The 23,686-nt window shown below is 35.6% G+C and overlaps 1 protein-coding gene and 1 long non-coding RNA gene across 7 annotated transcripts in view; one reads left to right on the top strand and one right to left on the bottom strand.

Moving 5' to 3' along the window:
• Positions 1-23,686, bottom strand: part of LOC141571686 (uncharacterized) — a 448,916-nt gene that overhangs the window by 251,809 nt on the left and 173,421 nt on the right. The window contains exons 5-6 of the long non-coding RNA XR_012496685.1: positions 21,169-21,214; positions 20,558-20,656 (exon numbers count right to left, since the gene is read on the bottom strand). This is a non-coding gene — a long non-coding RNA (uncharacterized LOC141571686). The remainder of the gene's footprint in view (positions 1-20,557; positions 20,657-21,168; positions 21,215-23,686) is intronic.
• FUT9 (fucosyltransferase 9) overlaps positions 1-23,686 on the top strand; it is a 172,426-nt gene that overhangs the window by 115,877 nt on the left and 32,863 nt on the right. Inside the window, exon 3 of one of the 6 annotated variants that reach the window (XR_012496684.1) lies at positions 23,283-23,359. The exons of the other annotated variants lie outside the window; for them this stretch is intronic. The gene's annotated coding sequence lies outside the window, so the exon portion shown is untranslated. Of the gene's footprint in view, positions 1-23,282; positions 23,360-23,686 lie in introns of those variants that run through there. 6 annotated transcript variants of the gene reach the window in all.

Genomic DNA, 23,686 nt, shown 5'->3' on the forward strand with positions numbered 1-23,686 from the left:
GGAAAAATCTGAGTGCTCTGTGGTACATCAAAAGCAGACATTCACTGCTGGCTTTTAAAAATATTAAAAGTTTTGTTTTTAGTAAAAATTACATGGCATAATCATTCGAGCCATGGAAATGTCCTATGAAGGCTATTTGTTCTTGGTTTCTTGATAACTTCATTGACCCTATGAGGACAGTGACATATTCCAAAGCCTAGGGTGGCCTCAGGGAAGCTCAGGTTGTAACAATTTTGTATTGCCTAAGATACATATTGTTCCAGGTATATATTTTGTAATAGGGATGAAAAGACATTAAAATAAGAAAAATTTAAATAACTATTCTTATAGTAATATAAGTAAATGAAAATTTAAACAAATTAAGTGTCTTTATTCTGGCTCTATACATGCACACAAATCCTGACAAAATCTTCTCCAAGTGCTTTTATGTGACTGTGGCTTAAAACCTGGGCTGTTTGATTTTGAACTTAAGTAAATAGACCACTTATGTAATTCCCTACCATTATCTTACACAGTCAATACTCCATTCATTTTTGCTAAATTGAATATAATTCTTCTACCATCACCAGAGTACATTTGTATTAATGAAAAATGTGATTACTAATTTAGATGACTTGTAACTGAGTTTAAGACGGACAAAGAAGTCTCTATTGGTAACCACAATGGAACATTTTGGAGCTAAAATAAAAATATTGACTTAAAATGTATCCTTCCTCCCCCCCCCATGTCTTACAATCCAAAATGGGCAAATATTTTTATGCACAATACAAATGTCTTCTCATTGTAACCCTTCTTGAAAAAGTATTCTGATTTCACTAAGTCGTAGAAATTTGATCGCCTCCGATCAGGCCTATATTATCAACAAGCAATTGTTCACAATCATCAGACGAGCCAAGAATAAACCTTATGGAAATACAGACATTGCTAGAGAAAAGAAACCTGCAAGTTCCATCAAAAACAAATTTTGTTTGCCAGAATTTTTAATAATCATACTTCTAGAGCAAAAGGTCCCCTCTCTCCACCTTGGTTCTTCAAAGAGGGCTAAGACATATTCAATATTAACCGCAATAAAAGAGAGAAAATGATGTAAATTAGAGGCTTTTAGATAAAGTGCCACGATAATTCAGGAGAAAAAGCGATCAGGGATCAAGAAGTCATTATAAAGAAAGTGACATTTTTGATAAACCTGGATTATCAAAGTGTGGAAATTGAGTGGGGAGTTTGGAGGGAAGGATGGACTCAGCATTCCCAATAGAGAGAGCAATGCGAAGAAAAGCAGAAAAGCCAGGGTGAGGCACAAACTGAAAAGCATACAGTGTGTGAAACAAATGGGCAATAAGGCACTAGATGGTGGAGCCCTTTGGATGTCTGACAAAAACTATAATCATCAGACTTGGACGAAGCATGAGGATGTTGAGAAGGGGAATGACAGAACAAGAGTTGTGCATTAGGAGATTGATTCTGGCAGTGCATGTAAGACGGATTGAAGGAGGTGATGCCAGCTCAACAGCTCAGCAGTAGAACCTACTCCATGCCCCACTGAAAATCAACTTGCGCTCCACCTGCAGCACAACAGGAAGACTGCCTACCTCTTTCCAGCAAACCCCAGTTCTATGAAACGTGACACCTTTCTATACTGGAGCTGTTTGAGCTGGCCTGGTACAATGATAACAAAATGCACATGTAATTCACTAGGATTGAGGGTAAGAGGCAAGGTAATGCTTGGACAACTCCCACTTTACTCCTCTTTTAGATTTTGAAGAATAGCAAGGTAGTGAATTCATCTTGAGATCTGAACTATGCCACTGATACCAGCTTTCTAATTACCTTCATCAATGTGGCTACAGAAAGGAAAAGTGTGATTCCACAATTTAGATTTGCATATAGCAAGCAGAAAGCTAACCGATATTTTGGATATATGATTTCCAAAGTCAGCAGACTTAGTAACAGCAAGAAAATGTTTTAACCTAAAGTAATTTGAAGGCTAAAATAGATGTGAAATTTAGATTTTAAAGGAAAGTGAGGAGGGCTCCTCTCCCCTGAGGCTTAAATGCTTTGAAAAAAACTTGATAGTGAGTTATCCTTAGGGTAACTTTTACTTCAAGATAAGCCTTATTCCATGGGTCAAGCCATTATAAGAGTATGGATAATAGAAATCTGGGTGTGAGTTTTCTTTTCCAAAATATATTACAATGTGTGAAGAAGATAATCTCATTTTAACAGAGAGACAAGAAAATCTGTCAAAGAGAATAGGAGAAATTATACCTTCCTGTCTTATCTTTGCTGCTTAAAATGAAGTGAAATTGTTTGGCTGTTATCAGATCAAATGCAAACATACTTAAAGAAGACTAGCTTTCTTTAAAGATTTTATCAGGTAAAGACATCAGTCTTGCTTCAGGGCACTGTAAATGGCCTCAGAGCTCATCCATATGTTAGTTCACTTGCCAAAGTTCTGCAGAACAAAACTCCCCTAAATTCTCAGGAGATCTGTTACACAAAGCTGTGAGCAGAATTTTGTTATATCCAGATTCAGTATCCTCATCTCTTATGAGCTTTGAGTTCTAAGTCAGATATTTTGGACCTAAGAAAGAATTTATCCTTTTTCATCTACCAGGGAGTAACCGTCAAATGTAAAAGGAGTTACATGATGGAGACTTAACTATGAGTTTTGGAACTATTTTTAATGACTAGAGTTTATTTCTTATCTATATTTGAGGGAGAAAACAATGGCAATCTTAAGGAAATACAAGCAAGGAGTTAGACAGATAAAGTTGACAAATATTCAGAAAGAGATCACAGAACAGTTTTTCACAGGCAGGTCCATTTAATGCCAGAGACTATTGAAAAAAATATTTAGAGATATATTTAGTGTGATTGACACTAGTCCCATCTTTACGTAGGGTAAGCTCAGTATTGCATTTTGGAAACCATAGGACAGGAGCCTATATTTTACAATCTGGTGCTGTTCAGGATTCTGTCCTTGGACATTGGCCCTTGTACAGATCATTGCTTCCCTTGTCACGGTTTTAACTATTACATACTATAGATTCTGGTGACACCTACATCTATAAATTCAACCCTGATCTGATCCCTGAGGTTCAGATTTGAATAGTGACCTAGATTTACACAGGGATGCCCCTTCCACAGGCAGCCGGCGCTCACCGTGTCTCCCGAAGCACTCTGCCAACTCTCACGTCACTCCTCACATCAAGTTTTAAGTGCTTATTTTACTGCCTGTTTCTTTCACTGGACCAAATGCCCCAGGAGGGCTGGCACTGTATCTGTTCTGTTTATCTTTGGAGGCATGGGGCTAAAAAAATATTTTTTGCACCCACCTTCTAAGTTCTTTTAGCTGGACTAATAATAAAATTAACAGAGACATTAACAGGAGAAAATCAAAGTGTAAAACATATGCATGGGGAATTCACATAAGCATGAAAATTCCAAAGAAGAGTGAGGTAAAATTGGACATATATATAATCTTGAACAAAGGAAAAGGGGAAGTAGGGGGCTGAGATTTTGAAGGAAGTAGACAATTTACAGGTAGTTGAGGAAGAGTGGGACTTACATGGCAGGTAAATTTTTGCTAGGCTACCCAGAAACAATGATACACAGGAGCTGGGGATCTACTACACAGGCACTGCTTGATGCCCTCTCATTCATCATACCCAATTCAAATTAGGCTGCTAAGGCAAACATCCTAAGATTTCATTCCTGGAGTAGGTCTTTCCCTCTGAATTTCACACAGGAAAGGAGGGAGGGTCAAAGTTTCTTTCTGAGTCTTGTTTCTTAATAACCAGCTCAAAATCAATATCCCAAAAGGAAAAAATAAATGGTCCTCTTCAAAACCTATCTCCTGGTATATAGCAGCTGTTCAGTATTTCTTGACTAAATCAATCAATGGAATGGGGCTGAATAATTCTGGATTATACTTTCATAAAACATCCTGAAGCAATCTGCTCTCTAGCCATTGACATTTAGGATGAAAGGATTCTATTAGGACTTGTCTCTGTGCCTGTCTACTTAGAGTCACAGCACCTTGAGTCACTAAGTATTGTCCTTTTAGATCATAATTTGCTGTGTGATTTTGTCTATGACTATTCTGCCAAGTACAAATAATTTAATATTACTGCCCATTCAGTTGCTGAAGTTGTAAATGGAGAGTTAGTTCCTTTCAGGAGAATATTGCTAAAAATGCATTCAAGGTAATATCTGAAGAGCAAAATATGAAGAATGTTTTCATTCCCACATGCATGATTCAGGGAAAGCTAAGCTTTTGCCTCACAGAGAACAGGAAAACTGCATCTGGGTACCTTCGAGAACTCTAGAAATCTAGTTAGGAACAGCACTAAATGGACACAGAAATATTAGAGAGGTCAAAAGATAGAGAAGTCATTAATTCTTCTCATTAATAAAATTGTGGTACCTTAAATCAAGCCCATCATTTTTCCCCATGTATGAATTGGATATCAAAATTACGTACTTACAAAAATATTAACTGTACCCTATATTTGAAAGTTGCTAAGAGTGTAAATCTTCAAAGTTCTCACTACAAAAAAAAGAAATTGTAATGTAAAGTGATTGATGTGTTAACTAACCATTTTTTGGTAATCATTTCTCACTATATACATATATATATATATCAAACTATTATGTTGTGCACCTAAACCTTACCCAGTGTTATATGTCATTTATAGCTCAGTAAAGCTGGGTGGGTGGAATATTTAACTGTCATAGGTAATTGGTAGAAAAACCTTTCAAGAATCCAAATTCTGTAAATGTAAACAATTTTTGAAGAGAAGCAAATCAGATCGAGACTGGATTCCTCACAATTAATGTGCAATGTACCCTATGCCGTTTTTTTCAGAGCACTATGCTTTGTTCCTCTGTGCCCTTTTCTTAAAATCAAAAAAAGACATTAGACAATAATTGATGCCTGGCATTAATCTATCTTTTAGGGAGACTAGAAAAACTGGCATAGCATCATTTTTTTTATGACTGCATAGGATTCCCTATAAGTAGATAATGTGAGAAAGAGTTATGAATACTTTCCAAATTTTTACCTAGGTATGAAATTGAGAAACATCCTGAAAAAGAAATCAGATTGAATTAAGCTAAGAAAATACAAGGGCATATGTCTCCACTAGAAAGTTGTCTGCATCCTGATAATGACCATTATATCTCAGATCTCTACAAAGGCCTTCACTTAGACATGTCAGAAATAATAACTTGTTAAATGAGAATGTGAGAAATACTGCCTACCTCCTGAGGTCTCTCACGTATCATCATGTCTCAAATCTCACTTTTTCAGAGTTTCTTCAGAGTTTTCAATTATGAATGCTAGAATCACTGCTGTCATTAGAAAAAAAAAAATAGAATGTCTTTATTTCCATTTCTATGTGCCATAGATTTAATTCCCTGCCTCTTTCTGAAACACTCCTTTTGCTAGTAGTAGTAATGGCCAGCAGCCAATCTCACTCTGGAAAGGAAATGATTGAATTCTTAATTTTCCTGGAGGGGGAGCAGCTACATTTATCTTTTGTTACTAAATTTGATTATCAAACTGCATGTTTCTAGTTCATTAACCCTATTTCATAACCAGTTTTCAATGTAAGTAATGGGAGAAAGTGGAATACATGCTTTTGTCAGGCCAGGGAAACTTTCCCCTTAGTTCTTTTAAGGAAAGTTCTTTTTGCTGGATGGATAATTCAAACAACATATAGCAGATTAACAGGAGAAAATTGAATTTTAATAGGTGGGCACAGGGAATTCACATAAGCATGAGCATTCCAAAGACAGTGGGGCAAAATTGGTAAGGTGTCATTTTGGACAAAGGAGAACAGAGGGAAATGTGAACTTAAATTTCATTGAGACGCAGTACAGTGGGGGACTTAGCTAAGGGGCCCCTACTTGGATTCTTCCTATGTAATGCTGTTACTGAAATACAAGGGGGTTCATTTGCCTGCATGCATCAAAGCCAAAAGAGATATGAAAAGAGGTTTGTAGCAAAGAAAGTAAAGGTGTTTTTTTTTTTAAGGAAATAGCGCCAAGCCCAAAGTCACAGGTGAGCTAGCACTCAAAGACCTGACTCCCGGTAATGGCCTCCAGGAGATAGGTTATAAAGGGGAAAACTCATTCATGGTAGCTAAGGGAGTTGGGGTTGTGGATTCTACTGACTGGTCAGGGCTGGGGTAGGAGGTGGTTGTTTACTGCACCAGGTCCTGATGTCAGTGACGGTGTCATTCGGCCTGATTTTGAGGAGATGCCCGTCGGGTCCTTCTGCCAACAGGGTGAGGAAGGTGAAACACACTGAGGTCATCAGGATGTTATCTTTCCTTTGAATGAAACTCTTTCTGTGGTCAAGTACCTGAGGCTTTCTTCCTAAGACCATTTGATGCTGACCTAAGGGTGTAATGATAAAGGGAGCAGTTGTGCAGTCTGTGCAAAGGTGGAAGGATAAAGAAAGAAAAGAAGCAAGTGAGTGATGGTGCTATTAGACTAGACAAGGCCAGTTTGGATCAAGGAGAAAGAAAAGAGAAAAGGTCAATTTAAAGAAGTGACGTTTTCGCATGGTTACATGCTAAGGTGAAAAATCTTGAAGTGATTAAGGTTCCCTTTCTAAAACAGCTTTTTCTATTTGAATCTATTTGAGAAGAAATGGTGGAGGTTTAAAGAAAAAAATTCTTCCTGAGTTTGTTGGGCTTTGATTTCAGTTCAAAATAATCTGCAGGCCATGATTATAAATTCTGGGAATACTCACTCCCAACACCCACACTTTCTTTTTTTTTTTTTTTTTTCACATTCACATAACTTTTACTACAGTGTACTGTTATAATTATTCTATTTTATTTTTGTTGATCTCTTCCTGTCCCTAATTTATAAATTAAACTATCATAAGTATGTATGTGCAGGAAAAAAAGAAGGATAAATAGAGCTTGGTACTATCTGAGGATTCAGGCATCCACTGGGGGCCTCGGAATGTGTCCGCTGTGGATAAGGGGGGACGGGACCACTGTAGAATCAGGTCTTTGCCAACTCCCACACTTTCAACCCAGTGGTTAATCTTATTTGACACAATATTTGCTTCCATATACTAATGATGTACTTTGTATTACTCTCTAAATCAGAGCTCAAAGTACTTTATAGTTATCACTAAAAATATTCATCATTTCTCTTGGAGTTAGATAGTCGCACAAGTGAAAGAAATACAGTGGCACAGTTAGTGAAATTATTTCCCCAAATGGTTATTCACTGTTAATTCTGAGTTTTCAGTTCTGGTTCCCTTAATTGTCTATATAGCCAAAATTACCCGGCCAAGTTTTATTTTTAAAAAAACATAGGGATTTTTTAGATTGCAACAGTAAGCAAACAAACAGTAATTAGGTTGTTAGTTGGAAATTGTAAGGTATATTATTAAAGATGGTTTGGGTTATAAATGACAGAATGCATATCTTAAGCTCTCTTAAAAAGTAAAAGGAATTTATCAGCTTATGTACTTTAAGAGTGAAGAGGTGGGGAGCTTTGGATATACACTGATCAAGTCTAACTCAATTTCTTTATAATTCTATCAGCTCTTTATTCTTCCAAGAAAAGCTTCATTCTTAGACTTATTTTATTCACGGTTGCAAAACAGCTACTGCAATTATAGGTATCCAGTATGCAAGTGCACCCACCATATTGTCCAGATAGAAAGAGAACTTCTCTTGTCCAAGTAGTCAAAAATTCTGGGAGCACCCTTCCAGTTGCTAGATGGGATGCTGCCAGATTCATGAATTACTTAATAAAACCAATTAGATCTTCCAAAATAAAATAAAAATAACATTCTGGGCTTTATTCTGCCTGAAACAAATTAGTGCACGTTTCTACTACTGCAACTGGATACAAATCCTGCATATGTAGATTGGAAAACAGGGTTAGCATTGGGTTGGCCCTCATGGAAATTCCCTCCTAGATAGGGCCAGTCCTATAAAATGCCTGCCTGCTATGCCATATAGACGGGTACAATGTCAGCTGGGGAGGCAAAGACAGTCCCAGGATTGACTCACACTTTCTTAACATTTCTATAGGCTCTTCTTTAAATCACAAAAGCATTCTCTCATTGTAAAAGCTATTGAGGTTCACTGTCCTGTAACACCTACCCGTTTTTGAATGATCTTAGAAAGCTTATGAACATTTTAAAACCTTATTTCTAGATTTCTTTTAAATCTAGAGAATTACTACTTGGGAGTTAGGAGGGAAAAAAGACAGTGTCAAATGATTTATTGTAGTAAGTCTTTTCTTTTGGGAGGAGGAAGTGTTATGAGCTAAATCATATTCCTCCTAAATTCATACGTTGACATCCCAACCCTAAGTCCCTCAGCTATAACATAATTTTGATGTAAGGTCTTTAAAGAGGTGATTAAGTTAATATGAGGCCATTAGGATGGAGCCCTGACCCAATATGACTGGTATCCTTATAAGAAAAGGGAGAGCTTCTGGGGCACCCACAAAGGAATGACCATGTGAAAAAGCAACGAGAGAGTGGCCATCTGCAAGCCAAGGAGAAAGGCCTCACAAGAACCCAGCCCTCCCAGCACATTGATCTTGGACCTCCAGATTCTAAAACTATGAGAAAATAAATTTCTGTTGTTGAAGCCACCAAATCTGTGGCCTTTTGTTATGGCAGCCCTAGCAAACTTATATGCAAGGTGTGTTTACCATTAAATAACTGATTGATAAAGCAATCAATTTCCAGTGTTGTTTCTTAACATGCCTTTGTTAGGTGCAGTCCAACTATTTCTGGTCTAGGACTTTCCCCTGTAGCTGGTTCATTTTTTTGAATGTTATTTGCCTTAACTTTATATTTCATGTGTCATATTTAGGAAGGAAGGAAGGAAGGAAGGAAGGAAGGAAGGAAGGAAGGAAGGAAGGAAGGAAGGAAGGAAGGAAGGAAGACAGGAAGACAGGAAGGGAAGGAAGGAAAAGAGAGAGAGAGACCGATTCTATTTCTAATATTTTTTTTTTTTTCAAAACAGGGTGAAAGCTTAATGGCTTTTAATCATCCTCATACCATAATGGACACATTGGACAGAAAGATTTTCTCCACTAAATAGATGTGTGATATTGAGCCAGTAACTGTACAATGTAAGTTAAAGTTACTGTGCTGTAGCTATCAAATATGAATCTATTTGAATTCATGACCTGGCAAGAGGAGTTATTAACTTCTCTCATGTGGAAACCATTTGCAACAGGGTAGAAGAGATTGGTGTTTAATTATTTAATCACTTCTTCTGTGACTCTAGGGACCAGATATTCATTAAACAGCCCTGAAACAAGAAACTTGCTCTGTTCTTTTGATGACCAAATATTCTGGGAAAAAGTAAAGGATCTCTAACTTAGCATCTCTGTTGCTGGTTTACCACCCGAAGTATCCATGACTTCATTCTGTACCATTAATGACTAACATTCAAGTTCTTCCCTCCTTTACCTTACATCAGCCAACTACACTTAAATTGTCAGAACTTTAGCATTATTTGTTAAATTTATTTTTAATTACTTGCTCATAGAATATCTGCTGCGTCCCTGACTTTGTTCTCTGAATGATGATGCACTAGCCATTAAGTTGATCCAAAGAGGGGGGAATAATTAAAAGCAGCTCTTCTCTAGAACTCCCTTCTGAAAATCATAGAATGGAGTAGGACATGAAAAATTTGAGTGTAAGTGATTAAGATAGGTTCTCTAAGACCAAATGCATTGGTCAACCTATATGTCTGTAACATGACTTAAAAATGTGTAATTTGTAGAAATGTCTCCTAACACAGGCTTTCAGCATCAGGCTAATTACACAGCCTAAATATTTTTGACTTACTCGCTTTTACTCATGTAAAGTCTGCGCATGGTATTTCAAACTATTGTTTGTGCTTTAGGCTGTGTTCTATTGAAGCCAGGATCCAGGCTCCATACATTGTTCCATCGTCTCAAATCCTTAGCAGAGTACTTTAATTTACAGTTTAATAGGAGGCCAGTATCTGCTGAATGAATGACTGGGTGAATCAAGCACTACAGCTTCATCTTTGGGACACTTCTTAGTTATACAGAAATAAAAGATCTATTTAGTGCTTTGTCCCTATAGGCTTTCTGACTGATCTTTTAAAAATACTGGCATACCATGTTTCCAATATAAAAGAAAGCTGAAAGCTTAAAATGGTGAGAAAACCACTAATTTAGTTTTTGTCACACTGAACTAAAATTGGGAATTCTGAAATTTGTGCCAATGATGAGACTGTGTCTCTGTGAAGAGTTGTGGGTAGAAGTGGGAAGGAATTTGAAAAAAATTCAGGATTGCCCAATCTTTGCAGCAACTATAATAATTACTTGTGCTGATGACAGACACACAGTTATGCTGTTTGGGTTTACAGAAAAAAAAAATAGCTTTAATTTCCATCACTGACTATGTTTCTAGTTGAATAACAAAAGCTTTGTTTATCTGGTCTGGGTAACAGTCACTAGGATCAACCCAGTGAAATAATTGGTCACTGTATTTGGAATAATGTGTATGAAAGCTTTCAAAAAGCTATAAAGTGCTATAAACTTTCAAGGTATTATTTATTAGATTGTTTGCATGTAATGTAAAAATTTATCCAACTTGATGACTAACTGAATTGTCCCAAATCAGTCAAAAATGTGGAAAAGACAACTTCATAATGTATACTGATAATCTTTTAATAATTTCACCATCATAGATAGTTCTTAATTATTTATGGAAATAGGCTTTGGGGATAGCATGGGAAAATGAAAATGTACAGATCTACTGATAAGATAAATACATTTGCATTACAAATATCCTTTTCCATGGCAAATAATTATCACATTTGGATTTTTTCTACTGTTACTTATTATTTACTTAATGTGGTAGAAATAATCATAATGATGACGTGATGATGATTGTGAGTGTTTGTGTGTGAGCACGTGTGCATGTGCATAAGAAAGAGGGGAGAGAGAGGAAGAGAGAGAGAGAGAGAAAGGAAAGACTGAATATTCTCTTTCTAAATTATGATTGTGGAAAGGCAAATTATAATCCCTGGATAACTTCCATCTACTTCTATAGGGTAAATTAATTAAATTCGATTAGTTTAACTTTGTAACACCAGAGTAAAACCAACGATTGTCACAAGAAAGACCAAGCTCAAGGAATAGGCTTTATAACTATAGCTATAGCTACATATATATATATACACACACACACACACATATATACGTATATATACTAGATATAGACATAGATTGGATTTAACTTATTTGGAAGGAATAGTAAATAGTTTGGGTACTGGAGGTGACTGCCAGAATACAGACATGAATACTCATGGACCATGCAAATATTTATGGGATCTAGAGACAACTTGACACATTCATATACTATGAATTCACATGTTTTATGAAAGAAAAACCACATTGTGTAGACTTAAAAAAAAAAAAAAGCAGTACCTATAACTTTTTTTTTGTTTTACTAAAACAGTGAATGTCAGACATCTCTAAGAAAGCACAACCATTCCTCTATGCTTTTTATCATTGGGTGTGAAGGAGAGGGGTTCACCACTCTAAGAATTTGTGCTAGTGGAGTTTTTTAATTTCTTGGTCCTAATGCTGCTCCAAACACAATGTATTCTTAAACACATCAACTGAGTTCTTAATCTCAGACAGTGTATTTTCAGTTCTAGAATATCCATTTGGCTCTTTAAAAAAAAAAAATTCAAATTGTTGAAATTCTACATCTCTTAATCTAGTTTGCCCATTTTTAGTCACAGAATCTACAGTTATTTTGACACCCAAAAAGATCCCTAGGTTCTCCAAACTTTTCTTAATATTTGACTTTAAACAGAATCCCAGGTACAAGCAATATCTGAAGATTGTACCATTATTGTTTTAACTTTTTATATGTCTGCATAAATGTGTTACACTTCTTATTTAATCTCTTTTGTAATAAAATTGTGTATCTCAGTAGTATCTCAATCCACAGTCTGAACAATGAGGTCATATAGCAAGATGGTGAAATAGCACAAGCGCTTGCACTGTTTCCTCGGGGCAAGCTCGCTAGTTGATTCAGCAAAAGAATGGCCTTGCCAAATTGAAATAAGAGCATTCTACTGACAGAATCTTTTACTTGGAGTACAGATAACTGGCATTTCCAGTTAGAAAACAATGTCTTTATCTTTCAAAGCATTTGCTTGTATCCACTAGACCTCTGGTAAAATATGCCAAAACTTCAAGATGAAAAGGTTTCAGTCAATAAATGTTCTCTTTGAAAACCATCAGAAGTATTTGCATGTTAAACAAGTCAGCCAGTGCTTCTTCTGCTTAAACTTAACAATTGGTTCAGGGTAGAATATTTAAAGATTTTTTTTTTTTCAGACTAGGTTATTTGGTATTATTCTACTATTCAGGGACATTGTATTTAGTAACGAGTTCTAGCTAAGAAGGACTAATATTCTGTAGTGTCATGATTTGCCGATGGTTTCTTAGCAGGTATACCATGTAAAATAGGAAAGCCATCAGGAACCACCAGAATAGGCTCAGGATTATGTGGTTATCAAAGTCTTTGGCAAAAATTGTGACAGTACACAAATTTCAGGGTACCTTTTGATCTGTTCCCTGGCAAATACAAGCTTTCAGAAACGTGTGGCATCGTTGCAAAGTTGGCTGGGCTTTGCTGCCTGTGCAGAGAACAGGGCAGTGGGGAACGGGCTGAGTGCTTGATAAATCATCCCAGGGTCGGGGGGCTACCCTATACTTGCACCTGGCCTGGGAATCAGCCATGAGAGCTGCCTTCAGCATGCCCCTTCTGAAGGTAGTCTGTTTCTGAGGCAAGTCAAGTGTAGGACTCAGCTTGCTGATTTCACCAAATACTTTCAAGACCCTATAGGTCCTGCAGAAGTTTAAGTCTAAGATTCTTCAGTTTCCCTGAGGTTGCTGAGATTTTTTTCAGGGTAGTTTGCTCTGCTGCAAAATTTTTCAACATTTCCCCGTGTCCCAGCTCCTCTTCAGAGTATGTGTTGCACTTTTTTTCCTGTAATTTTACCTATTAGCAAAGGACAAAGGCCATAATTTCTTCATGTTTTCCCCATTCCGTATATCTTATGACTCCATGCACTCTTGGATCACTGAAAGGCTTAGTATTTCAGTCATAACCAATCATTAAAATACCCATTTTCCTTTTATTTGCGAAATTGTCCATTAATAGCATATTGTGAATATTATTTGGGCCATCCATTCTCCTACATTTCTTGGTTATATGCATAATCTTTTATAAGCCGATGGTTGTTTTTGTTACTTCCCCACTCCCCGTGAACTCTTCTTTGACTTTGATGCTACCCTGTATGTGTGTAATTATCCAGAAGATACACTCCATATATCTGAGGTATTACCACATATAGAATATTATGATTTGAGCATGAAGACTCCATTTAAGTCTGTGCACGATCTATTGTTGGCACAGCCATAGGTGGTTTTGGGTAGAAGGTACTTTTCGTAGCTTGCAAAGATGATGGTCTTTAGAAGTAAACACATATTGCTTCAAAGCTTCCCAAGGATGTCAGTACTATCGTGTTGTCACTATTTCCTATCTCCAAATACAACCCATGACACCAGTAGACAGTGCTAATAATCACAGTTAGATTAAGTAGTAATAGACGTCCCAGTCTAATCCTGAAGAATTTTCAGTTTCTCTGATGATTCGGTACAATGCTTCTCAAACTTTAATGTGCATGCAAATTACCTGTGTATTTGCTAAAGACAAAACTCCTTATTCATTAGGTCTGGAGTGTGGCCTGAGATTCTGGATTTCTAATAAGCTCCAAAGCAAAGTGGTTCTCCTGGTCCCAAGACCACATTTTAAGTAGCAAGAGACTAGCAATATAGCAGCCACTAACCACAGGTGGCTTTTATTTATAGTGCTATACCCTCACTGATTTGCTGCCTGTTTGATCTAGCAATTACTGAACCGAAGGTGTTCAAGTCTCCAACTATAAATGTGGATTGTTCTGTTTCTCCCTGCCATTCTCTCTAGTTACTGCCTCACGTATTTTGATGCTTTATTGTTAGATGTATATATGTTACGGATTGTTCTGACTTCTTGGAGAATTGACATCTTGGAGAATATATCATTACATAATGTCCATCTTTATCCATACTTTTTAAAATGTGAAGTATGCTGTCTTAAACTAAGACAGCTACTCCAGCCTTGTTTTATTCACTCTTAGCTTATTTTTCTCCATCCCTTTACTTTTAAACTATGCAAGCCTTTGTATCTAAAATAGGATTTTTGTAAGCAACCTATTATTGAGACTTAGTTTTTATAATTGGCGTATTAAGAACATTCACATTGAAGTGATTATTGGTGTAGCTGGATATTGATATAGCTACCATGTTTGCTACTGTTTCCATTGCACTTGTTCTTGTTTCTCTCTCTTTTTTTTTTTTTGTCTTCTGTGGGTTTACCTGAGCAATTTATATGACTTCATTTTGTCTCTTTTCTTAGCATATCAATTATACTTTAAAAAATTAGAGTTTGCAATTTGCATTTTTGTCCTAGAGTTTGCAATTTGCATTTTTAATTAATCTAAGTTGACTTTCAAATAACACTATATCACATTATGGGTGGTGACGATCACTTATAAGATCATTCCCAATTCCTTCCTCCCATCCATTATGACACTGCTGTCATCAGTTTCACTTATTCATATATACAGTCACCTAGTATATGAGTATTGTTACTTTAAACAGTTCTTTTCACTTAAGAATAAGAAAAAGAAAAGATTCTATTTTACCTTCATTTGTTCTTTCTCTGACACTTTTCCTTTTTTTATGTAACTATGAGTTTCCAGCATATCATATTTCTTAACCCTGAAAACACTATTCGCATTTCTTGGAGGGCAGGTCTTCTGGCAAAGAATTCCCTTAGTCTTGTTTATCTTGAGAAAGTCTTTATTTCTCATTCACTTTACAGAATATTTTCTCAGGATTTAGAACTCTATAATGGTGGAGTTTTCTCTTTTTCTAATACTAAATATCTCATCCACTCTTTCCATGCACGCATGGTTTTTAATAAAAAGTCCACTATACTTATTATCTTTTTTCGATAGGTAAGGATTTTGTTGTTGTTGTTTCCCCCCCTTTTGGCTTCTTTCAAGATTTTTATCTCTGTCTTTGACTATCTATAGTTTCAAAATGATATACCTAGATATAAAAGTTTTGGTATTTATCCCACATGGTGTTCACTGAACTTCCAAGATCTGTGGTTTGGTTTCTGTCGTTAATTTTGGAAACTTCTTGACCATTATTATTTCAAACATATCTTCTGCTCTATTTTCTCTTACTTCTTCATGTGGTATTCTAATTACATGTATGTCACCCCTTGAGATTGTCCTATAGTACTTGGATGTTCTGTCCTGGCTATTTATTTTCATTATTTTTTTCTCTTTACATTTCAGTTTCTGTTGACAAATCTTCAAACTCACTGATTCTTTTCTTGGTCATGTCTACCAAAGGCACGTATAAGATTAGATAGAGGGAGAAGGGGATCTGCCACATAACCACCTCAGGAGGTTCATGATCAAAAGGAGCTCGGGATATGGGATGGCCCTTCAAAGAGGGACAGGCCTTAGTCCTCTCGCCTTGACAAAACAGTGAATCTAGGAACAAGTTTGGGAGAGGTGCTCAACTATTGAGAAACTCAATTGTAGCCAACAGGCCAAGCAACTGGGGAAATGAATGAGTGCCAAGGTCCTAAAGGGGGCTCTGAGTGATGCTCCACAGCATACACTATAGTATCCACCAAGTAGTGAATACTTGATCTGCTGATGTGCAACTTAATATAGCCTATGGGAATTTTGATGAATGTGTAGCAGATATGATCATGTCAATTCTAACTTCAAACTAAGCTGTGCTGAGAGTTTCAGTTGCATTATAAATTCACATCCATTTAAATATAGTAAAATAATGTCCTTATCATGGATGTTAGGGTTATTTGAGGAGTCAATGAAATAGGGTCAAAAAAAAAAAACAGCACTCAGCATAGTTATGAGTACATAGTAAGTATTCAATAAATATCAGCTAAGTTAAATAAATGAAACAAAATCATAGTTCTTAGAAATTCATAGTTTCTTCTTCCTTATTGCTCTGTGTGTGTGTGTGTGTGTGTGTATCTGGTTTGGTTTGGTTATGACTTGTGTTTTGTTTTATTTTTACTTCTCAAGATTAGAATTAGAATTTTATCTCTCAGGAAGAAGTTTTACTTATTGTAGAAGTTAGACAGTTTATACTTCTCTTTAGATTAAAAATTGAAGAACTATTCTAAAATGAGTAGGTATCATAAACAAAATTTTTCTCATACTCAAACCTCTTTAAAAAAAAAATATTGGCCCTTTCAGTTCTACCATTTTTTTATTGAGGTGACATTGGTTAATAACATTATATAAATTACCTGAAATTTATAATTTGATATCTATACACTATTGCATGCTCACCACCAAATGTCTAGTTGCCTTCCATTACCATATATTTGACCCCTTTTACTCAATTTGCTCTGCTCTCATGACCTCCCCCTCTGGTAACCACCATTCTTTTGTCTTTTTCTATGAGTTTGTTTTTGTTTTGTTTTCTTAGTTCATTCATTTTGTTTGTTTGTTTGTTTCATATTCCACATATGAATGAAATCATATGGGTTTTTGTCCTTTTTCATCTGACTTATTTCACTTATCATAATACTTTCAAGATCCAAACATGTTGTCATAAATGGCAAGATTGCATCTTTTTTATTGGTATAGTAAGATGTCATTCATATATATATATATATATATATATATATATATATATAACTCAAATCTTTTTTTTAATGCTATGTTTACCAAATTTTTCTCCTTTGCTCTTTAAAAATATTTGATTTTGAGTCATTTGGGGAAATTCAAATTAACATTTTTTATTGTGTGGAGAAAGAGAAATTAATTTCTTATGATAAAGATGAGTGAGAGATTACTTTCTTTCTCAGCCAAATACATTTGGAATAAAGTTGAGTGAGTGATTTTTTTCATTAGCCTGTGAAAAAGCTATTTATTTCCACATGTAATTAGAAAACAAGTAATTCTAACTTAATGAAATAAAACCAACCCTGAAAACAAATAGCACTCATTTGCAGTTCCAGCTAAATTAGATTCTGAAAAATGCTTGCATTCTGATGTGTTTTGAAATGTCTAATGAAATTACAGATATAATATTTCAAAGAAAAAGGGTAAAAGTTTTGATTAGAGAAGGAAATATATGTGCATAAATAGCATTTCAAGAAGCTCAAACTCACTTTGCCATTTTAAGCTTTCTCTTATTTATAGTCAATGATGTTAAATAATGCATGAAAATTGAGTTTCCACCCTAATCTCATGGAAATGCTGAGTTTCATGGGAATTGAGTATAAGTAGTTTACAATGTGCACAGTAGGTCCAATTGATATCGTGATCCATAAAAGTTAAATGTTTTATCTGATAAATGTAGAAACCCAAGATTGCCTCTGGCAGAAGTTTAAAATAGGTTATAAATAAGATTTAATGTTAACAGTGGGGATTTATACTAAACATAAACTGAAAACAACCCACATTAACACATTTGTCTCATAAGTTACATTATATCAAAATTAAACTGTCCTTTGCTTTCTTTTAAAAAGGATAGCCTGTTAAAACCAGTTAAACTAGAATACAATCTGTGTTTCATACACACACATGCACACATAAACACACACGGACATACATATCTACTTTTGAATAGAAATAAAATAAGAAAACATTATTACTGTCACTTAGAATCATTGCCTTATAAGTTGAAGATAATGGTTTTCCTGTGGTTTCTGTTGAAAGTTAATGGAAGTCTATAAAGTATGTAATAATGACAAAGAGCTACTCTCCTGGGATTAGAAGGAAATTTATTTGTCTAGCTCTCCATTCAGACAACACATTTGAAACCATGGAGAATGGGGCATTTGGGGATTGTTCTCTTAGTTAAGTAGACACTAAAAAAACAAAAAAAAGAATACCAGTTTTTTATAAAACTCTCTCACTTTCTCTAAGTTACTCGTAGCCTTGATTTAAGATATTAATCCATTAACAGTCTACTGTTTTGGGGACAATATGTGGTTCATACCTCCTGCTTTTTTTCCTTCTTTTTCTTCTAAATCCCGACTACTTCAGCTTCAGTCCTGAAAGCAAAGCCTGAGACAAAGACTAGATTGCCAGCAATTTTGTGGAGCCTCTGATTCTAAGGAACAGGAGCACAAAGTGAAAAACGAAAGACACATACACTTAGTCCAGGATGTGTTAGAAAGCTGGCCACCAAACAGGTGACTGGCACTCAAGCCCATGGCACATTCTGAGGAGTCCTACAAAATATGGCAGAGCTGTTTGCCCAGGAAATGAAAGACAAAAGCATCTTTCTATCAGTCCCCACTCCCATTTGGACCAGACTGATTCCTTAGCACTTTTGAATACTTTGCAGTGTCCCAGGAATGTCCCACACTGTTTCAAAAGACTCAGAGCAGTAAGTGGTTGGTACAAGACCAAAGGAAATGCACTGTTGGATTGCATCTTCCACAGCTGGTAGAAGGCTGTCTGAAGATGGTCCCTGCACTGAAGCAAAGGTCAGAATGGCAGGTGAGGTGGGCACAAGAGTTGTCTGTGACACCCATCCTCTTCATGCAGTCTAGATTCTTTTAAACTCTCCATTTAGGGTTCCCAAACACCTCATTCTGTTGCCATTCTCCACATCCCAAGGAGATTTTATCTCATGTATAATCCTTATGGTTCTGGGTCCAGGAAAAAATAAACTACATATATTTTAAAACTTAAATACGTTAAAGATCTAAATAACAGCTTTACAGAGGGCCCATGCAGCAAAATTGTAATCCCCTTATAAAAGAACTTCTATCACCTCAAGGAATGTTCATTCTTTTTTTTCCCACCATTCATCCTGACCCTTAAATTAGGCAAGTGACCTGAAACACCATCCTGAGATCCTGTCCTCAAATACCTAGCAGAATAATTTTTCTAATACTTAGAAAAAGTATTGGTTTCTCATTAAAAGTTTGGTTGACTATCATTTGACAATTTCTAAATGTAGAAAATACTTTCTCAAATCATAAGTATGAGCTAACTGGAATGAAAGATTTCCTTTGACGTTTTCTTGAAGACGCTGCCATTTACCACCATATGCATCTTCATGTATATTTTGTTCCTGCCAAAGTGCTTGTTTGTGATTGTACATGAGTCTGAACACAATTTTAAGTGATTATTTGATCTCTGTATTTGGAAAACAACACATCACCAAGACATGATCCGCTTATTAAGTACACAATCCCTGTAAGCTTTTGACCCCTTTCTTGAAGATTAGAGTCTGAACAGCGTGGTTTTCTGAACCATAGTACCACTGATTAGAGATTGCTGCCAAAAGTAAAGACAAGAAAGAAAGGGAACTTGTTACTGGGGGAGGGGGAAAAAAGGGACCATCATTGAAAGTTTAAGGTTTAGAACTGACAACTAGCAGCTAAGAAGCAGGTTTAAGTGCTTCAACCAAGGACTGTGTTTCTAGGATACATTGGTAAATGTGTCCAATCTGAGCAGCTTCAACTACTTCATTTTTATGCAACATACATTTGTCACTATTATGCAAGGTGCTGTGGTTATTTACTACCCCAGAGGCATTCCTATTTTCTTACTAAAAAAACTGTGTTAGAGGCAGAAAATCTAATGAGTAATTCACAATACTAGGGTCAACGTCAAGTCCAGGTAGATCTTTACCAAGCCTGAAAATTCTTATTTTGTAAATACCATTTGCCCAAAAGGATGATCGCTGTTAAGGACAAAACACACATAAATAAAGTGACACCGTTCTTATTCTTGGAGTGATAACTGTCTACTCAGAAGACACAAGAACGCCATGTACAAACATTTACATAATATATGATTCTGTGTGGAGTTCCCCGTATCATTAAAATATTAAAAACATTATTAGGGGGAAACAAATTTAAAGGTTTGGAGTCAAAATAGATGCTTTTATGGATTTGGGAGAGGGCTTATAGAAAAAGGGAGTTTGAATTCGGACTGGTGAACAGGGGCAGGAAAGCACTCTTCTTAAGGAGTAATACAGGAACAGTTCCACAAGGCACACAGCATTTCTGTTCAGTCATTTTTCAATTTTCTTTAGTTCCTTTTTATTGCTTTTTCTCCACATCACTGAGGGGCTGGCTCCCATTTGTCATTTATGTCTTCCCTTAAATATCTATCATCTAATTTATGTAGACACCAGTCACTCTGTAGTACTATATTTTATTTTCTTCAAACAACTTACCTTAACTGAGATTGTCATCTTTACTTATCTTTATTTATTGTCTGCCAACCCCCACTAAAAATGTTAGCTGCATGAGAGAAGAGAACTTGTCTATCTTCTTTACCTGCTATATCAAGAGCAATTTGAATAGTGCTCAACATGAAGTTGATAACAAATCATATTTGTTGAATAAATTGATGAATCAACCACATGACCTAACCTCTTACTTTGTGGGAAGTGGGACTTGAGCATGTCCTTTTCTCAAAGTCTTTGTGTTCAATAGTGGTTTCCTTGACTATGTTCTTGCTTCATTTAAAGTCTACTCAATAAAAACAAAAGAAAAAATTAATGAATATTTTATGAGATAAAAGGTTCTCCCATGTGTCTTGTAAAGGTATGAATTCGGCAAGATGGAACACCTGGTGTTTTATATTTACAATATGATAATTCAACATGTATTATGGACAAAGAAAAAATCCTACAGATTTTGTTTCCCCTAATATTGTCTATTTCTTGAAATCTGTTATCCCCCACTTAGACCAAAGCCCAGAGAGCTTCCCCAGTTTTAGATCTTGATACATTAAAAAGAGATTAGAGGCATTTGAAATATCCTCTCTCAAAATAGTATTTGAACTTGTGGCTTGTAGTATGTCAGAAACTAAAATTTACATCCTCCTTTCTTTTTTTATCTCTTCTTGAATAAATCCTAACTTACCCACCCCATCCCCATGATAGTTTAGGTAGGCCAGCTAGGATAAAGGTCATGCACTGAGAAAGTTCAAAAAGGAAAATGTGTACATAGTTTCAAATTATTAGTCTGTTATACGTTACTTTGTATTTCCTCAGAACCATCCTTCTAGGGTAGGTGTTGCTATTCCTGTTTAGAGACACACACACACACAAAAAAAAAAAAATTAAAGCTGAGAGAACATGCTATTGCTTGCCCAGCTACTGTGTAAGAGAAAAGGAAATACACTGAAGTCCCTGACTCCACCCCTATTTCTCATTCAACCTCAGTTCCTGAAAGATGCAGGAAGCTAACTAGTGGTAAAGAGCATGGGTCTGAGTTTGGGCCCAAAAGTCACCAATATCAATTCTGATCATTTGACCAAACTAATGATCTCTCAGCCTTTGCACAGGATCATTGGGATTAAATGAGATAACGATAGTTAACAGCTATAATTTATTAAGCCCTGTCTACATGCCAGGTAGTCTCTAAAACACTTTTATCTATTAGTGGATTTAATTCTCAAAACAATCCTATAAGGGAAGTATTAAAATTACTTCCATCTTATGGACATTGTATAATGAAGTCCTCAGCATAGGATCTGCCCCATCAAAAATGTTTCAATAACACTAGTTATATTTTTTAACTAGGGCTCTTCTGTTAGAATCATATCCACCAAAAACATTTTTCTATACATATATTTCTATACACATCCTATTTCCCCAAAGCAGAAACAATTCTTGATAAGATTTGTTTGCTTACAGTGTGGAGGTAAGGGACCTCTCATTTTTAAAAGAACTGAAAGAGTGCCAGAATTAAGAGCAAAATTTGCCATCCACCTACACTGCCATTCTGCTCCACTCTCATTGTTGGTGACTTGTCTGCGTTCAGGGTTTGGGACAATGGCAGTGTCATGAAGGAAAAGGAAGAAGGAAAAGGAGGTGTACCAGGAGGCCAAGATAAGCTGCTGGGTCAATTCAATATCTACACAGGATTTTTTTCTATTTTCAATTTATGTTTTCATTTAAGTTATTTTAATCCTAATCCACTTGATGAGTTTGATTTCGACATTTTTTTTTTATTTTGAATTCTTTGTATCATAAATGTATTTCCTTCATGTAATGAAGAGATATTGTACTATGGAAAGAGTCTTGGATCGGAAGCCAAAATACATGATTTGAAATTATTATTGTGTCGCTATATATGTGATATTGGTAGTACTTTATATATCTATTTTCTAACTCTATCAAGCTATGAAATGAGACTGTCAGATTAGATGATCATAAAGATACGTCTCAGCTAAAAATTGTCTTAATTATTTTCTATTATCATCAACACAGATGCTCAAAAAGCTCTTCATCTTTAGTCAATGTAAGACTTGCAAATATTTTCATTGTCCTCCACCTGACAATCATTAATTAAGGAACTCTAATTCTAGGCTTTGAATAATGCCATCATTTTTAGGAATAATTATTTATGAATCTCAATTCCTCTTGATTTACTATTTAGTTAAAATATAAATGGAAGGAATATGAACTACATATCTAAGGGTATCCTAGTGCTATCATTATGCAAGTCATTTAATATAATAAACATAGTTAAAATGCATCAACGTCCCTTCTCACTGCTGCATGTGAGTTGGGTTTTGAACTGTATCTATGTTTGCTTCACATCAACATCTAATGTTAGCAATTCATAAAATCACATGGTGAAAAAATACTACATTCCTTTGCTTAAGTATCTCATTTATATTTGGAATTCACAGAGTTGCCATCTACAAACAAACAAACAAAAGCTTTGTACTTCCCCTAACTTTGGAATTTCTGAAGGATCTGAGTCTTACTTCATTCCACAGGAGCAGAAACCTCACTCTTTTAAAGCATTGACATTATTATGGTTGGAAAGTTCAAAATATTGGGAGCTTGGGTATTGTCATTCCGTATTGCATATGACCATAGAAAATTTGTCCCTCTCCATCCAAACACTGGGGGAAAAAATAAATAAATAAAATGAGGTCAGAATGTTTGCTTGAACATTCATTCATTCATTCATTCATTCATCTACTCAATTAGTAGACATTTACACCTCCCATGTGTCAGAAACTGTTCTAGGTACCTATAATAGAAAGTCAAAATGAATTCGGTTCATGCTGCTATGGAGCTTAGGGTTTAATAGGGGAAGAATACAGGCAAATCAACTCTGTTTCCTTATAATGCAGGTGCCATGTCAGAGAGATGCACAGTAGCTATGGGAGCACAGAAGAGGAAAGTCTTTCTTAAGATAACATCTTTTAAAGTATGTGTTATTCAACAGTGTTTGTACCTTACATTACCACTTCCTTTTTTTGCTTGTAAGTTCTTTAAGGGAGCTCACTTATATTCATCATAATTTCCATTTATAACATTGTGTCATATAAGCACAGGAAGTTAAAAATATTTAATGAGCATTTGTAACATGCTTTGGGTTAGTTAGTTTGCCAGCTGTGAGAAAAAAATAAAATTTCAGTAACAAGAACAATGAAAATTAAGAAAATTAAAATGAGTGAAAAATCACTTATTACAAAAGAGAACACCTGAAAAATATGTTTTCAGAAATTGCAGGTCAAAGAGGGGCAAAGCACAT

Source organism: Rhinolophus sinicus, linkage group LG05 (assembly GCF_036562045.2).
Source record: "Rhinolophus sinicus isolate RSC01 linkage group LG05, ASM3656204v1, whole genome shotgun sequence".
Classification (NCBI taxonomy): Eukaryota; Metazoa; Chordata; class Mammalia; order Chiroptera; family Rhinolophidae; genus Rhinolophus; species Rhinolophus sinicus.